Raw genomic sequence first — 21,009 nt, 5'->3', positions numbered from 1 at the left:
AGAATTGTTTTCCTTATTCCTTCCTTCCTATAAACCCAAACTAATCTCCATATGGAAAAAAAAAATTAACCTGAAAAATCAATGAAAATTAGCTAAAAATGAAATAGAATCTCAGCTATTTGGAAGGATGAGAACTTTCTTTTCTTTTTTTTTTTTTCAAGATTTTACTTATTTATTTGGGATAGAGTGAGAAAGAGAGCATGAACAGGGGGGAGGGACAGAGGCAGAGGGAGAAGCAGACTCTCCACTGAGCAGGGAGCCCAATGTGGGGCTCCATCCCAGGACCCTGGGATCATGGCCTGAGCTAGAGGCAGACGCTTCACCAACTGAGCCACCCAGCTGCCTTGTAAGAGTAATGTTAAGATTTCAATAACTATGTGGACCAAAACTTTGCTCTGACAATTTAAGTATGAATAAATACATATCATTTGTTTTAAAAATATTTAAATTAGCTAGTGACGAAAATGCAAATAAAAAGTTCCACTGATTTTTATTAAGTAAGAATAAAATAATCTAAGAGGAGAATACTGAGATTTTTAGTACTATTGGTAAACAATAATTGTTGGAATTATTAGAAGTGAGTAAACCCACCTGGAAACCAATTTGGTAATACAATTCAGTACTTACAAAATATTCGTACCCGGACACAGTACAACCACTCTTGTGAACTAATTCAAAGGAAAAATTAGAAAACAAAATGTGGTCTTTGGAGCAACATGTTTACTAAAGCATTATTATTATTTTTTAAGATTTTATTTTTATTTATTTGACAGAGAGAGATCACAAGTAGACGGAGAGGAAGGCAGAGAGAGAGAGAGAGAGAGAGGGAAGCAGGCTTCCTGCCGAGCAGAGAGCCCGATGCGGGACTCGATCCCAGGACCCTGAGATCATGACCTGAGCCGAAGGCAGCAGCTTAACCCACTGAGCCACCCAGGCGCCCCTCTAAAGCATTATTTAAAATAGCACACACACACACACAACCCACAAAAGGAAATAAAAAGGAATTAAGACAACAACCATTACAAATTATGGTAAAGATTGCACAAAAACAGAGAAAAGTTTTACTTGATAACGCTAAATTTAAAAAGCATATCATAAAATTGTATAATAGCTGTAGTTATAGGTATAATAAAATGAGGAAAGCAGCTCCCCCCAAAAGCAAGAAGGAATTATAAGAGTAGTATTATGCTGAAATTATGGGTCATTTTTCATTATTAAAGTGTTATTTAATTTTGTTAAGAAAACCATTTTAATCAGTCTGGGTGTGTGGTGTGTGTGTGGAGGCCTGTAGTACAGTGGTTAGTAATTATGTGACCTCGAACAGATTATTGGAGATTTTTAAGCTTCAGTTTGCCCTTTGTAAGGAGGAGATAATAATAGGATCCACTTCTCAGAGTTGTTATGAGAGTCGAATGAGGTAATGCGTGTGTCATCCATGAACTCGAGGGCCTGGCACTGAGTAAAAGCTCCCTGAGCTGCTGAGCTGGAGAGTGACTGACTTTGGAAATGATGATGTTGGGAATCGTGGTGTCCTGTACCCCTGTTTGGGTATTTCTGGTGGTTCCTCTGCTATGCTCAGAAGATTGCTCAAGTTTCAATCTTGACAATTAAAGGCCACCATCATTCTGCCCATCTTATTCTAGAAGAACAAGAAAATTTCCAAATTCCCAAGCCAGGCTAATATTCCGTTGTTCCACGCTGTTATGGTTGTGGGGGGTGTTGATGGCAGGTGGGGTCAACTCTCACAGTGGGTACCTGTGCCGTACCTGTTGTTAAATGGTTTAAACATCACACCTGCTGTTAAATATTTAAAATATTTAAAATTTTAAAAAGTGATGTCACATCCACACTTCTCTTTGGTTATGACTCTTGTTGAAAACATGTCTCCAGTCCTTGGCACCAATCCCAAAGCTTACCATCCTTCAAAGCTCAGCCCAACCTCTACCGTCTGCAAGATCTCTGGCCCACTCACTTCTTCTCTCTCTGACATGATTATCTGTTTCTCCTATTTCTCTAACTTGGCAGGGAGATCCTCAGAAGAGAAAACATTATGCTGTTGTCAATTAGTTGGTTGGGGGTTGTTTGCTTACTGTTAAGAATTTCTCACAGGGGCGCCTGGGTGGCTCAGTTGGTTAAGCATCTGCCTTCAGCTTAGGTCATGATCCCACAGTCCTGGGATCAAGACCCATGGCAGGCTCCCTGCTCAGCAGGGAGTTTGCTTCTCCCCTGCCCCTCCCCCTGCTCATATTTTTTCTCTCTCTCTCTCTCTCAAATAAATAAATAAATAAATAAAATAAAGAATTTCTCACAACATCTATCACAATCGGAATATAAGTTACCCTCTGAAAAGTACTTGAATCAGTGGAACATTTTAACCGAGAGGAAACCATTTATTTGTCATAATTCTAGGTTACTTCAAGAAGAGGTATCAAAATCGCCCCTTAGAGAACGCCCAAAGGAGATTTTCTAAAATCATGTTCCCTGCACCACTTCCATTAAGTGAGTGAACTGGTGTCTTGGTTTATGCTCTGGGCAGAAACAGTGACAAATATAGTTATATAGTTATGGTACGTGAGGCGATTTTCTTACAATAAGGACATTTAAAATAAACCAGTATGTGAGCAATACCTAGAATCTTGGAACTGTCTTGCCTAGCCAATGTGCTTTCTTTCTCATGCCAATGCCTCTGGCCAATACCTGAACATCCAACCCAGGCAGAAATATAAGAGTGATAGCTTCGTGCTCAGTTTGGGTAGAGACTATAGCTTAGAGAGAAAAGGCTGCATCCTCCCCTTGTGAGGCACTTTACAACAGTGCCCTGTTATGAAGAAATCAGTCAGCTTTCTGCTAGCGCTGACCCATCTCTGTATTAACTCTCAGATTAATGTCAGATCATACCCCAGGAATTATTCATGAAGCCCCTCTGTACAACATAATTGCAGATTTTGGCATCAGAGTGAAGTCTCATTGTTTACAGATTAGCTTCTCTTCCTGTACTACGGAGGAGACAATGATCTGAAACAACTTAGTCTATGGGGAAATGGAGTTCATGGGTTTTCACTTGAAAAAAGCATTTGTCAAACGAGACGTCCCAGGTCTCACTTACACTCCATCTTGAGAGTGGGGGCCCGCAGCCACACTGGGAAGGAAAGAGGTGGCTGATGTCAGCTCCGGGCCCATGAATGGCTACTTTCATTGTGAATCTTTCCCAAGTGAATGGAATGGCTTTTTAATCTATGCTTAAGAATTTACTGTAGCAAACCATAGCTCTGCTGATCTCGACTACAACATCACCAGGTGGGATGACGTGTGTGTGGAGGAAGAAACCTGCCTGTTTCCAGGGAAGGGCACCAATCAGTAAACCGTCTAACCACAGTGAATCATTAGAGAGTATGTGATACAATCCAAAACAATTAATACACCTCAAAAAGAGGTTTAATATTTTACTGCAAATGTCAAGTTGTCCTAGTAATCAGCACACCTTAATTGTGAGATTTTAGACTCTTAAAATTTTTCAGATTGTGGCTTTGAAAGGTGAGGAAAGGGAGCTTTTGGTGTTAAGAGAAGCTTGCTTATTCTATTATGTTGACATCAAAGACAATAGCCAGGAGCTAGTTTCTGTGGGTCCATTTGGTACATAGGCAACTGGCTTTCTGTGGGGTAAATGTACGTGAGTGTGTGCACGTGTATGTCTAGGGATGCGTATGTGTGTGCCCACTATGTACGTATACATAACAACTTTTCTAGAAAAATAAGTGTTTCCTTTTGGTTCCAATTAAAACATTTTCTGGGGAAGTTGAACACAAACACTTACAAAATGGGGGATGTACTAAACTGAGAAGAGCTTTACATTTTTCTCCTCATTAAATTACATTAAATTAAAACCCTCAAAGGACCCAGATATCATAGGTTCTTGGTTGGTAATTAGCAGGGTCACCATTTTGCCTAACTTTGGGGTTTTCTGGGTTCTGTGAAATTTTCCCGGAATACATTTTCTTTGAGTTTGAATCAACATTCCCCTTCTTGTCTCTGCACACCAATCATCAGGCCAAGCGGTTTTTCATTGACCTGCTAGTCTGAGGTTCTCTCTCTGCCTATATATAAGTAGGATGTTTTTTCTACATCATTTAATCCCATGATTTGGATGCTTGAGCAGTAAAATTCTCATATGTATCTCATCCCTACCTGACTGTGTGTTTGTAGCTTTGACCTGAAAATGATTAGTTATTAAGGAAGGAGAAGAAGGAAGTGAGAAAAATCAGTAAAAGCAGAAGGTGGGTTACTAAATATAGGGGCTTTACACAGACTGATGAAAAATAGGCCATCGTGGGCTTGTTTTGTGACATAGAATGCTAACTGCAAGTTGTTTCCTTCCATGGAAACTCATTAAATACAGAAAAAAAAAACCCCGTAATCCAATATATCGTGTATTCTAATATAATTTGACTTGAGGTTTCATACAGATATGATTTATCTTGGCCTGGTGAACCATAGGCAATTATTTCCTTCTTATATCACTTCAGTTATTTGGAAACTTTGATAAGAGAGGGGATTCGCTCATAGAGTACACATTGTACACATCTGTATCTTATACCTACAGACGTTCCATTTCTTAGCAGAGAAAATATATCTGCCAGCAGATCTGTAATATCCCTCGTTGCTCCTCAGCAATCCTTAAGAGTGTTGGAGTTAGCACCTGCATGAGCCTACCAGCCCACTTGAATTCTGAGAACCCCTCAAGAATATTCCGCACCGCAATAGCATGTGTTTTATCAAGTACTGGAAATGCAATTCTACCTCATATAGATGAAACCTTGAGCATAAGGGTGCAATGTTTTGCTCTGGTTTGTTCCTGAGTTGGTGTTGCAAATCCATGTTATATTAGTATTTTTGGGGGGGAGGAGGCAAATTGTTGGTTTTCCTAAGTATAAAATCTCCCCCACCCTGGACAATGAGGACTCCTTCAATCTTCTATTGCTTTTGAGAAACATGATGACATTTTCTAGTGTAGAGATCCCTCCATGCAAAGGAATCTCTTATAAAATTAGAAAGTGGGACCTCCAGATGAGGTTTTGTGTTCTGTGGCACCTGGTGCTTCTCCTTTTAGACCATCCTTCACATTTAATTACTCATTTACGGTCTATATTTTTCATTAGCCTGTAAGACTGAAGGGTCCGTCTGTCTGATTTACATCTATACCCTCTTTACTTAGCCCAGGGCCCGTAGGGACGTGGTAGGCACCCAGTAAGTATTTGTAACAGTAAGTGAATGGATGGGTATGGTCTAATCCTTAACATGTGCTTAATACATAAGTCATTTCAACTTTTAACCTTTCTTTATAAAGTCCCGCAAAGAAGAGATCAGTAATTCCTGAGAAGTTATCCTCCCCCCACCAAGAATTAGAATATAAAGAGTATTGTCAGTTGCACACTTCAATATTTTGTTGGTAGAGAAGGCAGAGAAAACACTTTCTAAGTAAGGTTTCGCTGAAAGTTCTATTTCTTTTCTTTCAATTTAGAAACTGTAACATTAATCCCCTCTGGGTAATTGTAAAGAAAAAAAATCCTTAAAACAAAAATCTGGAAAATCTCCACTCCTGTCTATTCTAGTACGGGCACTTAACTTAGAAGTCTTATGTTGCGCCTTACATGTGATACCATGTGACACTGACGCGCCTCTAGGTGCCCAGGACTAGTCTAAGTTATTTATATATGTTACCTCCTTACAACAACTGAAGGAGGCAAATATTATCATAACTTCGTCTTACCGAGGAGGAAATGGACCCTTGAAGAGGTTAACTTGCCAATGTCACACAGTTATTAAGTGTCAGAAGAGGCTTTGCAGTCTCTCCCATGGTCTCAACCCCCTAGGCGCTCTGCTGTTGGAGGCCGCGAGCATATGATGGGAATGGCTCCGTCTTGGTATCATTTTTCCTCTCGTGGCCAGTTCAAAGGTGCTGGGGCGAGGGCTCCTATTATAGCATGTGAGCATCAGAGAGAGATGTTAGGGTTCTTCAGGGCTTTCACCCTGACAAATGATCTCCACGTTTAAAAAACATGCAGCTATGCTTAAAAACAGGAGGCTGAATAAACTGGTGTAGAAAGACAACTACATAGAGAAAAGTGCATTTCTAAGAAGCTGCAGAAGGGACTGGTTTTATTTCTGAACACACTAAAATGCTTCACTGCGGCTTAGGGAGAACCCGACGCAACCTAAAAGCAAAACCTTCCCTGGGAGTTTGCAGGCTCCCATGCACGCAGGCGGCGGTCCGGCCAGCAGAGGGCGCACGAGGTAACAAAAGTCTCCAGGTTGCCAGTTGTGCCGCCTGCCCGGTGGGCAGCGAGGGTGCCCTCCTGGCCACAGTCTGGGGAGGCTCCCTGTGTGAGGGGCTTGTTGCCACGCCCTTGGGACAGGAATAAACATTCCTAGTGTGCAGGAAGAACTGGAAAACGAAAAACCTTTGAGAGGAGGACTTGGCACGTCCCTAGCCTGGTCCCGACCTTGTGCATGGGAGGAAAATGTGTTGCTGGTGTGTTAAATCTGGAATGAAAACAGAGTTTACTCCAAGGACGCTCTGACTCTGTTCTCATGGAGGAAAATGAGGCTGGGTGGGGGAGGGGAGCTGACAGGAAATCCCAGAGGTTAGCAGTGCAGGGACCTGGAGGAAGTTTCATCTTTTCTGCAGCTAACTGAAGCCATCCTTCATGAAAATAAATGACCTATTTTGTTTTTTGTTTATCCCCATTTTCACCATAGGTGGTGGTCAGACCGGGGGACTCAGAGTCAGGAGAGCAGGTTTAAGGCCTTCTGCCGCCATTTTGTATGTTGGCCACCTGGACTAGTTCACTCTTCCCTGACATTCTTGCCTCAGGACCCTGTTGGGGTCTCCTGAGAGGCCGGGTCACTTAATTCAGACCTAATATTTCCACAGAAAACAGGCTTCAAAACCATTAATTCGGTGCAGGGAGTATACAGTGTTATCATCTGGGAATTCTTTTGAACTCAAAGTTATTTTGAAAACATGTGGTGTGCGTCCTATAGCCCGAGACAAAACTAGAGATTCAGACTGTTGTGGGGAACTCCCAACGATGACGTGGGGGAAGCCATGATGATTCCACACAGATATGGACTGGCCAGCTCCCCAGTGGCCGGTGGCAGGGCCCTTTTTCTAGAGCGTCTCTTTGAATGTGTTGTGGATAATACTGACTTTCAGGTCTTTGGAGGGATTAGCCAGAGATAGGATGACAATACTATAATATATCTCTGTGGTCCTCCTCTCACCATATTTTATTTTTGCCATTCCACAATGTGGAGTGGACCAAGGGCTGTCATTTTGCCATTTTGGTAACAACATGGCAATAGTAATGATAATAAATAAACAGAATATGTTCTCGACCAGAAATTAGTGGGCTTTGTTTCAGAGTAGTGCCAGTTTCCATGGCTGGGTTATCTGTACGGCGTATTTAGAATGGAATTTCCAGTCCTCAAGCGTGGTCACAAAACACGCAGAATTGAAACATGATAGTCGAGTGTCTCTGGGGTTCCTGATATCCTGATTTTTTGCTTTCTTCCCTGGGACTGGTGAACTCTTCATCTAGAAGTTATCACGTTTAGTTTAGTCTTTACCCGAATGGACGCACCCAGGAGCCGGTCTGTCCTTCAAAGGGCACGCTTCCTTTCTGTGCGGAAAAATAGAAGCAGCGGCCAGAAACTTCAATCAGTGCTTTCAGATTCCAAAACTATGACACTGTCACACTGGTGTCATTAAAGCTAACTAACCATATTAAACGAATATTAAAATATGGGCTCCTTTGCATAACATAATGAGCAAAACCGCTTTTAAGTTTCTCCCTGTGCTTTGAGGTGAGGTGGCATTTCCATTCCCAAACTTTGAAGTTGGAACAAAATGTACAGGTAGAGGGTACTAGATCAAATAATAATCAACTTCAAAAAGCATTTTGGCTGTTGGATGTCCCAGGGCTAATTTCCTCTAGACATTTTAAATGTAAATGTCTAAACTCATTTAAAAATTGTAAATTGGTCTAGGTTCAATCAAAAAGCATCCTGACGCAGAACAGGGAGACCAGGCTAATTGTCATTTGTTTGTCAAATGAATTCCATTTGGGAAGCAATGAAACCTCCAAGCTAATTCTTTTAAGGTGAGCTGGTAGTTGTATTATCAGTTAAATGCAGTAAAATGCATAATCATACGATGATAATGAAAACTGAACCTGTGTTAGCGCCGGGGCTCTGCCTGCCAGGGGGCATGGAGTGATGGAACTTAAGTACTGTAATGTTGCCTTGGCCACAATGGCACCAAGTCTGGTCTTTAGCCTTACAGACACTTTCTTTGCATTTTAAAAAACTTTATCAAAGCACCATGGCAATATAGAAAATGTCAAAGTGAAATGCACTGTAGGCAAATTGAGATTTCATTAAGTTTAAATTTATTGCTTTTGACTGATGTATTACCATGCTTGTTAAGAACCAGTAATTTGGAATATCTGTCTGCCTAGTAAAATAGCTTTGTCTCCTTGCATATTACTTTGTATAGACTTTGAAAGACTACAATAATTCAGAGCCAGAGTGGGCTGTTTTTCAGCAGTGTTTTGAAGATTGTAAGGCATTGGCCTTGTGCTCTGAGAAACTTCCACCCACTTCCTGAATATCTTGTCAAGGTATTGGGGGTTAATTGTAGAACTCAGATTTAGGGGGCTTTTTGGTGAGTTTGTCCAAATGGTATGATCGGTGCAAAAAGGGAAAATTGAAAACATCTCTCCTGCTGGGACTGCTTTCTGCTCTGTAGTCCTGAGGTCAGTAGAGATGGGCAATGGAAGGCCAACAGTGGAGGGGTGTGCCATGTTGGTCAATGGAGGAACAGCGCTGCTGGGGGTAGGGAAGAAAGATGGTCTAGCTCACCCCAGAAGTTTTGTAAACTAGAAGGGGCGATCCTGAGGTCACAGGGCTGGTGGGTGGCAGGAGGAGTCATTCAGGTCTCAGCTTCAATGTCAATACCTGTCAGAACTTCCCCTCACTCCATGAGCCCCGCCCCTGCTTTGTCCTTCTTTGCCACTGCCGCTGTTGGTCTGTAACTCACGGGTGGGCACTGCTTTTTAAGCTTCATTGTGATATAATTAATAGATAAAAAACTTTAAATGCATAATGTATACTTTTTGATGAGTTGAGACACACGCTTATCCCTGTGAGACCATCACCACAATCAAGGTGCGGAACATATTTCACTTCCAGAATGTTCTTCTGTTTTTGTGTGTGTGTATTTTGTGAGGACACTTAACATGAGAATGATCATATTTTAAAATGCACAATATCATATTGCTAGATATATATATATATATATATATATATATATATGGCTATATTGTACATACAGATCTCTAGAACCTACTCATTTTGCGTGGATAAAACTTTATACCTTTTGAGCAACAACTATCTATTTCCACCTCCCCCAGCCCTGGGCAACTACTATTTGATGCTCTGCTTCTGTGCGTTTGACTTTTAGATTTTAGATGCCTCATGTAAATGAAGTCATGTAGTCTTTGTCCAGTGTCTGCCTTATTTCATTTGGCGTAATGTCTTCAATGTTCATCTATGTTGTAACAAATGGTAGAATTTGCTTTTTTCTTTTTAAGGCTGACTTTTTATATAAAGAAATGCATAGGAGGCCAAGAGGCAAAACTGATGATGTTATGTAGGTATGTGAATGACAGGAGGGAGGACAAATCTGCACCAATTTTTATCAATGAAATTCAAAATAGAATAAGTCAGTTGAATATAATATTTTGCACGGTAGGTGTACTAATGAGAAGAATAGAATTCTTTTTTGGGAGGATAGTATCTCACTCGGTTGGGGTTCCGATATAAAAACCACTTTAGCTCACGGTGCTAATAAAAATGGACAGAGGGCTGGATTTGGTCGTAGGCCAGTCCATGGGCTTCTGCTTGAGCCTGTCATTCCACTTAATTTTCTCCACTGGCCACATTACTCTCTAGCATCACTGCCTGATTGTTTGCTGCTTGATTATCAGTCTGTCTGCATGAGAAAAACAAGGTCCATGTGAATAGAGGCCTTATCTGTTGGGTTTGCCTCTACCACCCCAGCTCTCTGAATAATAGGTTTATATCTGGTGAGTGGTAGATACTCATTTGATGTTTGGTGACTATCGAGTGAACCCAGATCTTACCACCTAAAGGAAGAGATGGATCACTAACCTACCAAAGAGATAGAAATGCTCATGGTTCCTTTAGCATGTCTGACTTTCCTATGGCAATGGTCTCACTGATATGAACAATTCAATCTTGAGATTACTTCTGATTTATGTCACTATTTCTGTTCATAGATTCCTTTCCTATTTTACTATAAGAAAAATGGCAGTTAACCAGAACATAGCATATTTTAATACCTTTATGATTCTGTAGTAGTTGGCTGTGTGCAAATACCCCTTTGGTCATGGTCAAAAATGCACAGAACTCTGTGTCCAGCTGCCCTTTCCCACTCTTCACCTCTACGTCCCAGCTTCTCCACAGTGAGAAGCAGCCCCAATACCATGTGGGTCCAGATGCAGTGCCCCTCAGGAAACCTTTCCTGAGGACCCTGGCCTTCAAGGAGCTTCCTTCTCCAAAACCCTTTTTCTCTATCACACACTGAGCTCACTCTGGTCTTTTTTATAGTAGTTTTCTCATTCTTTTGCGGGTATCCATGTCTGTTATCTGCTCAAATAGATTGTGAGTAAGCCCTCGGAGGGTAGCAGTTCCTCCCACACATCTCTGACATACTACCTAGTACCTTTAGGCATGAATGTATTTTTCTTTGTATTTTTTGAATTATACTTGGTGGGAAAAGATGAAATAATCATAAAATAATGCCCAATCAAGAATTTTGCCTAGTTTTTCTTTACAGTATATACTCACATGTATGAAAAAGACAAAGAGCATTCATTGCTAGCTCTATTTCTTATGCCACCAAATGATGATGAAAATTCATAATTGGAATTAATACCTTGAGTCACTTTGATTATGTCACCCATAAATCATTTTTTTCATTATTCTCAATATAAAAAGTATTTTATGAACATGTTTCACATCTAAGTGCTTAGTAAGGCTCTCTTGCATGGTAGAAATGTGAACCCTTCAGAAATGTGTGTTGTCAAAAAGAAAATCCTGAAAATTATCTGTCTGTCTGTCCATCCATCCATCCATCCACCCATCCTTTATCATCTATCACCTAAGTGGCTAGCTTTATAAACTCTACTATGAGTATGTTTGTATCTGTCATGTGGACATAAGTCTACTCCATGAGACTATGGGGATGGAGAAATGTCTTTGCTTTGCTTGCTTAATCAAAAGAATTAGTAGGAAGAGAGAAGGGCCAGACTCCCAGAGGAGTCTCAGGTCATTTCCACGCTAATTAAAAACAGAGGGAACAGCAGGAAGAAATATCCCATTGTTATTCAAACTTAGGACTGGCCTTTGAGGCTAGGGTTCTCAACTGGTGGGAGGGAGCCCAATTTTGCCCCTCTGGGAACATTTGGCAATTTCTGGAGACATTTGTGATTTGTTTAACTTAGGGAAGAAGTTGTTACTGGCATCTTGTGGGTAGAAACCAGGGAGATGCTAAACACCCTTCAGTACACGGGAGTAGTCCCTGCCAACAAAGAATTATCCGGCCCCAAATGTCAAAAGAAGCGCTGTTGAGAAAGACTTTAAAGGCAAGCCTTCTTCTTTGGAAGCCTCCATAGTGCAGACGGGAAGCTAGGGCTTCTTGCCTTAATGTTTGGATCATGCATAATGGTGACCAAAGAACCCCAGTTATGAAGAGATCAGTGGAATCTGAGCTTCAGCATAAAGAGGTACATCAAAGAGTGTCCATCCTTGAAGCACATTAAGTCAATGAATTTGGAGGAAGAGGTACCAAAACACCACTTCCTACACGATCAGCATAACCATTCATTGCTTGAATAACCCACATAATGTTCGTTGAACTGTACCTTTTGTTCTTTCCCCGGTGCCCTGTGAAATATCACTACATCATCAGTTGATGAAGCCCTCCCTAATTAAATAGCTTACTTACTAGAATTTTTCCTGCAGTCTAGGTTTTTGTTTGTTTGATTTTTGATTTGTTTTGTTTTTGTGGTGAAGAAGGCACCATAAGAAGTTTAATTTATAGTAGGAATTATATATACATATCTAAGATCTAGGCCATATTCTAGAATGACAATTTACTCAATATGCTTTCCATTACCTTCTTTGACTACAATGACAAGTTGATGTCAATGATGATCCTGAAGCAGGGTACGGACCTAACACAACCATAAAAGATTGTTTGGAGAGAATACGTTACTTCCTAAGGCGGGAGAGTTAAAGGGAATTTCAGCCAGAGTAGAAGCAAGAAGGAGCTTCAAAAAAACTTCTGTTGGTCAGAAAATTAAGTCAACCTTCATATTTTAATTAATCAATACTTTAGGAATGTTGTAATATTTTATACTGAGGACTTTAACCTTTATAGCTAACTCCATGGCTTTTTCTGAGAGAACTATAGTTCTCTGAGTTATCTTCAGTTTTCCATATTTGGTAGAATCTTATGGAATTGAATCTTTCGAGACAAGTAGATAATATTATGTTCCAACTATACTTTGTGCATTTAGTAAGGGCTCTACATTTATAACCCTCACAACAATTGATTGGGGTTTATATTATTAGCCCCATTTCATAAATCTGGGGATTGAGGCTTAGAGCCACTAAATGACTTGCCTAGAGTTACACAGCTGGAAAGCACAAAGCTGTATATGAATCCACACCTAAACACTGCATGTATTTATTGAAATGCTCAAATGCTCTATATGGTCATAGGGTAAAATTTTTATGATTCCATATCAAGGTGGTACAAAACAAAACAAAAATCTGTTAATCTGATAGGGCTGGTCAACCTGTATTTCTACGGGAGTAAAGGGGATTTTGAGGGACAGAACTACTTGAATTTACATTAACCTGATCAAGTTAACTGAGAAATAAGCAAGCAAGCAAACCTTCACTTGACTCTAGGGCAATGGTTCTCAAAAGGTGGTCCCCAGACCACCCGCAGCAACACCACCTGGGAATTTGTTGGGAAACCAAATTCTTGGGTCCTACTGAAAACCTACTAAATCAGAATCCCTAAGAGTGGAGTCCACAACCTTGTGTTTCAACATGGCCTCGGGCTTCCTGATGATCAGTGTGTTTGAGAACGTCTGCTGTGGAGGTGACTTCTGCTACCTACTGGTGTCTACTTGTGCTTATCACCTCCACACCGTTACATCTCCAGGACTTTCATTAGACTTTTTCACCTCCCATGCTCCACTTTTACCGGAAAGAAAGAGCTGACAATAATAAACCTAAATCTCAGATTTGTTTAAAAGGACAACTTCCCCAAGTGTATCCTAATAAATTCAACACGTGGTCAGCTTAATCTTACACATTTTCTGCAGCTATAGGATTATGACCTGTTAACTGATGGACTCTGCATTCACAAATTCCTGAATTTAGGTGATCTTTATTCTGGATAGTTTTAGAATTTGGTATCTTTAAGTTGGCTAAGTTTCTTTTAAAATTAGTAATCCATATTTGACATATATGATGAGTCTTAATGTGGAATAGTTTAATAGTCTTAAATAGTTCTGAGTAAAAGAGATTGTTATTTACTTTTTTTTTTTTTAAACTCTGGAGCTAGCCAAACTTTTACTAACAAAGTGTCTCCTGTGAATGGTCATTATAATGGTCACTATAAGAGGGAAAAACTTGCTGAATCCTGGAGAGTTCTTGTTTCATAGACACAATCTCTGAATTTGAGAAATTGTAGGACTAAAAGGGTTCATAAAAAAATTACAACCCCTGTTTTTGAGAAAGAATCTTTTTTGTCCCATTCTTTCCTCCTGTGTTGTCTCTTGGGAACTATCCCAGGTTGAAAGGTTGGTGAAAGAAAACCAATGTTCCACCCAGCAGGCTACTGTCATTCCCCCTGCAGGGACATTAAAGACTTGCCTTGAATGTTTTTGTCAAAGGTTGTACTTAATTAACTTAATTCTGTTGGACTTGTAAGGTCCAACATATAAACTCATGTGCATCAGTAGACTCCTTCATGGAAATTTTATTTCTAGGCCAGAACCAGTCAAGATTGCCATGGAAAGAAGTGGTAGCCCAGGTTCAAGGTAGCCAGTCTTCATCCTATCTGCTGGATCCCACGGAGATCATCTTAATTCAGGTTTAAAAAAATATGCTCTGAAAAGGAAAATTACTTAGGTCTGAATTGGAGCATATAAAGCTGTTGTGAGTAAAAATATATTTACTGGAGTTGCTCTTCACGTCGCCATAGGTGGGAGGCAGGAAAGCGTGCCATCTTGAATATGTTTTATCTTTTTCACGTTATCTCCTAACGTGTTACTGAATAATGAAGGGTTTGGGGAGCATGTTTATTTCAGCTCAGCAAATAAGGTCTGCAACTCAGAAGGAGAAAAAAGATCGAGGTTCCAAGCCACTAGCAGTGATAAGTGGCCCTGCGCGAATAAATTTGACAGATGGATGCTCTACAAATCCTGTCTATTAGCATCATGACACCTAGCAAGAAGAAACTTGTGCTCGAGAGAAAGTTGGAAGCAGTGTGACACAGAAGAGGAAAATCTCTGACGTACTGCCTGTACCCCTGACTGACAGACCGACACAGGCACACCGCCCTCTCCCTCACCCCAGACACACACACACACACACACACACACACACACACACACACACACCAATTCAAGCCTTCAGGTCCTTCACAATCTAGGAGCCACAGAGGCACACCCCCATTTGGCTCAGGGTCTGTAAATCCTGTTACCCGTCAGCTGTGAAAGCGTAGTCTGTGGGACAGTACGCCATAGATCCGTAAGAAACAGCGCCTATCGGACAAAGATATTGGAGTCATTTGCATAGCTGCCTCAGGAGTACGAAATCACTTCTGGTGGAGGCAGACATTTGGAAACAGATAAAGCCTATGAAGAATGCCTCTTTTTGACTTCAGAGATTAATGTAGATGTGGACACATTAGTTCTGTTTTAGGGAGACTCTTCTCTGTTACAGATAACCGGGACTGGGAAGGTTGGGTTACCCAGTAATGGGTCACTTATCAGGTACATTAGTTTAAAACCTGCAATTTTGAACTTAGCATTATTGAGCTTTCCAAAGATTAAGTTACCGAACTTTTGTTGGTGAGTGTCTCCATGAAATTTCCTGAAAAGGATAGTCCTCCTTCTTTGTGTGAAAGTGAAGCCAAATCACATACTTTATTGATATTTATAGACATACAAATGATAGTGCTAATGTACTTTAATGTCTGTCTACTTGACTGGAAAGGCTGTGGGCTGTGCTTTTGGGCTTTTGTTTTTCCTAAGATAATGTGAAGTACTGTAGTCTCTTTGTGAGCTTAATCGGAGTAGGTAGATTTTTTTTTTTCTTCCCCTTCTTGTTTTCCCCAAAGCCTTATTTCAGAAGGCTTACACCGAAAGTTTTTTTCAAAAAAAAGTTCTGTGTTTGCCCGATACGGGTACAGGCTGTACCGTGTCCTAGCAAACAAAAATATATCCCCGTGTCTGTTTGTCTCCTTGATAGCTTAGATGGAAAATAGAGGAACATTGATGCTTCAACAAAGGTGATCCGATTTTAACACTCTGTACTAGAAAATGCCTCCACTAAGAGGTGAGTCTTAATCTGCAAGCCATGAAGATTTATGTTCTCAGAGTAATTTTACAGACATTCTGCTTGTCAATGCCTGGTGGGGTTTAGGGTTCTTGAGTCACCACGGGCTTAACAAGCATCCAGGCATGAACCAACTTTGTAATTCTGAGCGAGAGTAATAAATGTTGATCCGCGGTGACTGAGCAGAATTAAGAGATAATTTACCTGCTTGCTCTGGAGGGAGTTTGCACACACCTTCTCTTCATCATAGATGATTTACAAGCCAACCTCTGGCAAAGATAGGAAAGGACCAGAATATCCCAGCCAAAATGGATGATAAAATCTTGAATTTCTCTTAGAACAAAAATGAATATGCAAGGCTCATCATAAGTCATCTGCACATATTGTTAAGTTGCTGGAGAAAGAGGGCGTTTGTTTAAACCAAAACCAAAATAAAAATCCAGCGTACAACAAAGTTCCTGTCTGTTTCAGTCATACTTGACAAAGCTCAGGTTTCTGATAGTCATGGTTAAAATGGATTTTTGGTCACTGGTGTGTCTATGATAGTCATGGTTTAAATGTATTTTTGACCTGGACAGCCTCTAACTCTTGGTGATATATTGATATGAGAAATGAACTTACTGAAAAGTTTATAAGAAATATAAGCAGTGGGCAAAAATGAATAAGTTGTTTTGGACCTAAGTTTTTCTATTCCAAAAATGGCAAGGGTCAAGCTATGCCATGTTACTGTTGTAATCCATGAAAAGTCGACTACGCATATAAATGGTATTTGCCACTTGAGTAACACAAAGAGATCTATCATAGTAAGACAGAAGACTGTTCCTGTATTGTTCCTAATTTCCTGGTAAAGGTCTCATTTAGGGGCACCTGGGAGGCTCAGTGGGTTACGTCTCTGCCTTCAGCTCAGGTCATTATCTCAGGGTCCTGGGATCGAGCCGGGAATCAGGCTCTCTGCTCAGCAGGGAGCCTGCTTCCCCCACCTCTCTCTGCCTGCCACTCTGCCTACTTGTGATCTCTGTCAAATAAATTAAAATCTTTAAAAAAAGGTCTCATTTAAATCTGTAGATATTGTTAGCAGTGAGTTGCCTTAAATGGGGAGTCTAAAAGTAATACAGACAGTCCCCAACTTAGGACGGTTCGACCTAAGATTTTTCGACTTTGCAATGATACAAAACCGATATGCGTTCAGTGGAATCCATACTTCAAATTTTGAAGTTTGATCTTTTCTAGGGTCAGCAATATGCTGGTTGATACTCTGTGTTGCTGGCTGGCAGCAGCAACTGCAGCTCCCCGTCAGCCACACAATCTCCAGGGTACACAGCTGACACCCTTGGAACCATCCTGCACCTACACAGCCATTCTCTAATTTACTTTCAGTAGACAGTAGTCAATAAATTACATGAGACATTCAACACTTGATTTTAGGATGGGCTTTGTGTTAGATGATTTGGCCTAACTGTAGGTTAACGTAAGTGTTCTGATGGTGTTTAAGACCGGCTAGGCTAAACTATGAGGTTAGATGTGTTAAGTGCATTTTTGACTTATGATATTTTTAACTTACATGGGCTTATTGGGATGTAACCCCATTACAAGTTGAGGAAGGTCTGTACCCTTAGTATCCCACTGACATTAGAACATTCTGAAACATATCTCTTGGCTGTTTGGTTCTGAGTCCTAAATTTGGACATAACAGGAATCTTTCCAGGAGACTGTCTTCCTGGCCTGAATTAGAATTCAGAGTGGGCTGAGATATTTTCCCCCTATCTCTCCAGACACCCCCATCTTGAGTTTCTCACTGGTATACATCAGGGTGTTTATTACACACATTCACTCCCAGATATGGGAATGCATGCAAATACAATTATCTCCAATCTTACACACAATTCTTCCGTCTGGCCAAATTCTCTGAAGGGGCTTGGTTTCAAATAGAGCTTGAAGTAAATAGATTATTTTATTTTTTATTTAAGTATCAGGAGACCATCTACTGAGGTGTTTTTCTTCTCCCTTGCCATTTTAACCACATATGAATTAAGATAAAGAAGAGAATGGAGTATTTCTCTTTAAACAAGATATATGGTTTTCAACTGCAGAATAAAAGCGGGAGTTAGATCTTTTCCTGGATGCTGAATTCTGGAACACAAAGGAGCTGCAGAGGACAAATGAGTGCAGGGTTCACTAACAGAACATAGAGTCCTACAGTGTCTTCTCAGAGAGGTGACTCTAGGGAGGCAAAGAAAGGAAAAGCTAAGAGTGAGAGGTCACCCCTGATAAGTACAAAGAAGTTGCTTCCAGTGTTTTCTTCCATTGTGCCTGTTACACTTATTGGTGTGAATAATGTTGTTTTGTTTTCAGAAAGACAGTCATGAGCAAAAAAAAAAAAAAAAAAGAACGGTGAGTGATAAGCCAAGCCCAGGAAACTTGAGAATGACACATTTGTGATAATATATGTTAATTTGGCTGGATAGACGTGAATATTTTCCATAAAGAACAAAGAGAAGGATGGACTACGGCTTAGAGTCATTCATTTAGACTTTTATATAAGTATTACCCATGTTCAAAATGCACAAATCTCTTGGGAAAAAAAGTTTTTTTTTTTGAAGAAAATGCATTCTGTTGCGGTGGCTTGTTTATTTAAAATTACCATATTTTTCTTGCTTTGGAGATAAAAACTCTGGTGGAGCCAGACTTCAAATAGATGATGTTCTGAGCACATCAAAACAAAGAAAGTGTTTCTGAAACCAAATGAAAGCATTTTTTGAATGACTCCCTCACCCATTCAAACCTCCTTTCAGCTTAGCGCCACTGGCTCTGATAAAGTCCCCAACACCTTCCAGCCTATTCAAAGGTATCAGATTGAACCGAAGGTGAAGAAAATGGGCTATCTGCAATATTCATGAGTTGGGAACTTCTCGAGTTTGACAATTGTCTGAATGACTTTACAACTGCTTGGGGTATGTATTACATAACAAACATTCACAGGCACCCAGGGCTCCTAATCAAGTCAAACCTTGTAAGTGAGTCCGAAGGGAGCACCCCCTTCCCCGCCCACCTCCATTCTTTCCTAATTCAGGTCCCAAGACAAATACTGCCCAGTCTTTGAAGTGTGCTATCTTATTCCTTGGCTTACCAGGCCGAACTAAAGGCCTCAGTAACACTTCTTCGAGTGAACTAACTGAGCTCAAATGTTTTGTTTTTATAGCCTTTGGGGTGATTTTTTTTTTTTTCCTCTCAAAAAAAGAGGACAAGCTTGGGACATGCTAAGATCTAAGGAGAAAGTACTAAGCAGTTTGAGTAACCCTGGAAGGAAGGAGGGATGGAGGGAAGGAAGTCAGTCAGTCATTCAGTCTGTCTGGTTATGTATTACCTAACAGGAGTAGGTTTCCAAGGTCCTGCTACTGGATAAGGAATTTGCAAGATGAATGATACCTACTTTTAGCATTTCCTCCTCAAAGCACCTATGACCAGCCTGATACCCAGTCTGTAGCTGTAGCTAAGGTCAAACATGATTACCTAGAACCTTATACGCAGAGCATGGAGTAGCGGAAAGGGCCTCCAGATTTTAGTCCCAGCATTGTCACTAACCGTGACCTTGGCCAAGCAACTGAAATTTTCTGGCCATTTTTTCCCGTCAAAATAAGGAGGATACTGAATCTCATCTGTAAAAACACACCATGTATTATCTCCACTGTTCCCTTTCTACCCAAAACAACATTCTAGCTAGATGGCAAGCCACGTGGGAGGTTTAAGAGTGACTTCAAACCTGGTGGAAACAATAGAGAAGGAAGGATTTGGGAAAACCAAGGAAGCTGACTGGACATCTGTAGTAGGTTGAATTATGTCCCCCCACCCCCATATGTCCACATGATAACCCCCAGAACCTATGACTTTGTTTAGAAAAAGAGTCTTTGCAGAGATAATTAAGCTAAGGATCTTGAGATGAGATCATCCTGGATTATCTAAATGGCCTCCAAATCCAATGACATATGTCCTTATAAGAGACAGAAAAGGAGAAGACACGAACAGCAGAGGGAAGGCAAGATGAAGACAGAGGCAGGGACTGGAGCAATGTAGCCACAAGCCAAGGAACGTCCAGAGCCCCCAGAGGCTGAAAGACACAGAATTAGGACAAGCTGGGACACAATCAAGAAGGTGCTGAGTACGAAGGAGACACCTTGGCTTAGGACTTGTGGCCTCCACAACTTTGGGAGAATAACTCACCCTCATCTTAAACCACTGGTTTGTGGTAACTTGCGACGGCAGCCCTAGGAATCTAACAGACTGCCAGTGAGGCTTCTCCACATTTTCTCTTGAGGGGGCCCAGGCTCAGACTGTTTTCCCCAGGGCCATTCCAATCCCAGAGAGCCACAACCTTTCTCCTTGGATGCCAGGATTTGACTCAAGAAAGAGCAACACATAGGAAAGTCATCATGCTTCTGAGCAAGTATGAGCTACTGCTTCCAGGGAGAACGATTCATCTCCTGCCTCACTGAGGGTTTTCCTTTTCCACTGCAGCCTGGCGACTCCAGGCTCATTACGTCGAGTCCATGTGACTTGAAGGAACGACTGGTCCACTTGCGAATTTTCTTTTAACGGAAGCTCTACACCCAACATGGGGCTTGAACGTGTAACCCCCAAGATCGAGAGTCACATGCTGTCTGACGGAGCCGGCCAGGTACCCCCACTTATACATTTTCAAAAAGGTTTTAGACCTCAGGAGGTGAAGGTTTCTGGAGGGGGCTGATATTGGTTGATGTCTGTGGAAGGCAGAGAAAAAGGATGGAGAAAGGAACGCCTGCTCTCCTGTTGTCTGTGTCTTCTTGGCCACCTGCAGGGAGCATCTGGATACCTGGTCAGCTGGGAAAGAGTGAGGGTGTCGTGGGGGTGATTGACAGGCCAGACTGTGAGGGAAGAGCTCTGACTGGCGACCCAACTTTAGAGAGCTTTTTCATAGTCTCTTCCACACAATTTACCAATTCTCCTAACTCCCAGGTTCTTACTGGAAGAAGGGAGACTGGGAGGGAAGAATTAGTTGGAGGGGCTGTTTCCCCCCCATGGCTCCTCACCCTCAGGTCTGCAGCTGGGACACCCCACTTCTTCAAGGGAGAGGCTGGACACTTTGTTGCCCAGCAGACCTGGGAGGGACATGGGGCGCCCTGACACAGACCCTCCCTGCCCAGGGGGCTCTTGTCCATCTGACCAGGGCTACAATCCCTTCAGAGTTCAGTTTAGGCACCACTGCTCTGGGGAAGCCCTCAGTGATTTAGACTGGGTTATGTGCCTTTTGGG

This window comes from Lutra lutra, chromosome 14 (genome assembly GCF_902655055.1).
Source record: "Lutra lutra chromosome 14, mLutLut1.2, whole genome shotgun sequence".
Taxonomy (NCBI): domain Eukaryota; kingdom Metazoa; phylum Chordata; class Mammalia; order Carnivora; family Mustelidae; genus Lutra; species Lutra lutra.
The sequence above is the reverse complement of the archived record's forward strand: the minus strand, read 5'-3'. Positions refer to the sequence as shown.